Raw genomic sequence first — 2,054 nt, 5'->3', positions numbered from 1 at the left:
GATATATCTAGGCTTTGATTCTTCTTGTGCCTATGGCTCTCTTGTGTTCTTTTGGAGATAAACACCACACTACATCTTGTGTTGTCTTTTGGTACCCATACTTTTGCAGTTCTTTGATAGTAGCCCTATGCTTCTAGTAAGTTTTTCCTACCACCCCTTTTGAATACCAAGCGGTGTTTGGGTGTGCTTGGGTTGCTGCTTTCTCTCCTTGGTTTGATTCCCTTTGGCTCTTGCATGGAGCTTTGTTTCTCTGCCCTGACACCCATGAGGTTTTGTCATTATCATAGTATCCTTGGGCTTGAATCTAGGATTTGAGAACCCATTGTTGTCTTACTGGATACATATAGTACTTTTTCTGTGGTACTTTTGAGTGGTGATGCTGGTTTGAGGTGGACACTTGTTCTGTGGATTCTTCCACTTTTCTTGGCATTGGCGGCTCCATGTGGCATGTAATTGTATTCAAGGGAATCTATAATGGGATGGTCATGGTGTCATTGCCATCATTGAGTTGTACTATTCGTTTTTCCCATTGGATGTTACAGTTGTTGGGGAAAATACAGAATCATCCTAGAATCATCTTCTCGTCCATTGTTCTTGTAGGCATAACAAATACCTTCCCAACCAAGGGATTATTTCTGATGGAGATGTTAACATTCAAAAATCCCATTGTTTGCGTAAGTGATAGATGCACACTGTAAACTTGTGCATTAGTTGCCTCTAGGTGGGGTTTGTTTAGAGCTACCCATGTTTCGTAGGAAATCAAGTTATGACTTGATCCCGTATCAAAGCAATGCTCTTTGTTTGACTACCATTTGTAGAGACATGTACACTGAGGCGTGTAGGCTCAATATCCAGGTCATCTTCTTCAAGCAAGGTGAGTGAAGCCATGTTTACATGTAGCGTTCTCCCTTGGAGTCTCTATTTTGTTTTGGCTTCCTCTTGAGCTTGTCTGATTTTTTCTTTTGGTAGCTCTTTCTTTTGTTTAGGAAGATGCTCTTGTGCGAGCATTTCTTGGGTCAAGGGTCCATGATATTTTTTTAGCTTACTTTCGTTGAACCCCTCCATTTCTACCCCATTGATGTTTTCGATTCGGACTAACCCTTAAGGGGTGATCTCGGACACTCTAAAAGGTCCTAACCCTCTGTATTTCTTTTTCTTTTTCTTGGTGCTTCCAATACCATACATGAGGAAAAGGTCCCTCTTTTCTAGTTCTTTGTGTTTTAGGTTATGGTTAAACCAATGTTTTCTCCATAGTTTCTTGACCATAAGCCCATGCGATGCAATAAGTCGGGTTTCATTGAGTTTTTCTAAGTCAATCAATGTCTCGTTTTAATGCATTTTCTGTAAGCCTTTCTTGTACCGTAATATGTAGGCTTGGAACTAAGAACCATAAGTTAAATGAAAACGAGTGTATCCCGTTGCTACCTTATATGATGTACGATAGGCCTATAGTGCTGCAATTAGCTTGTGTTCCCAATCCATTCGACTAGCTTCTAAGGTCTTGGTCAAGAGAGCACATAAAATCTTGTTAGTGCTCTCAACTTGGCCATTTGCCTATGGATAATAAGTGATGATTTTTGATGGATTACAAGGAATCCCATGAGTAACTGTTCAATCACCTCATTGATGAAATGTGAACCCTGATCACTGACTATTTCTAGTGGGCAACCAAATCTGGAAATGATTTGTTCACACAAGAACTTGGCCGTAGTTCGAGCATCAGCTTTTTTAGAGACTCTCGCCTCTTACCTGCTTGGTGAAATAATCTATGGCCACGATCACATAACGAGCTTGTGAGACGGATGTGTTGCTGGACTAATGGGTCCAACAAAATTAATACCCCATTTCTCAAAGGGTTGTCTCACAATTATAGGGGTAAGTGGCATCATGTCCTTTGTTTGCGAAATAGCAAATTGTTGACATTCTTCGCATCTCTTCAAAAATTCTATGGCATCTCCGAATAACGTAGGCCACATAGTCCTGCTTGAAGTACTTTGCGAGCTATAACTTCTCGAGCAAAATGTTCTCTAGCTATTCCAGAATGTGCTTCTAAT

The sequence above is a fragment of the Cibotium barometz genome, chromosome 39 (assembly GCF_041138505.1).
Source record: "Cibotium barometz isolate CiBa-2024 chromosome 39, ASM4113850v1, whole genome shotgun sequence".
Taxonomy (NCBI): Eukaryota; Viridiplantae; Streptophyta; class Polypodiopsida; order Cyatheales; family Cibotiaceae; genus Cibotium; species Cibotium barometz.
The sequence above is the reverse complement of the archived record's forward strand: the minus strand, read 5'-3'. Positions refer to the sequence as shown.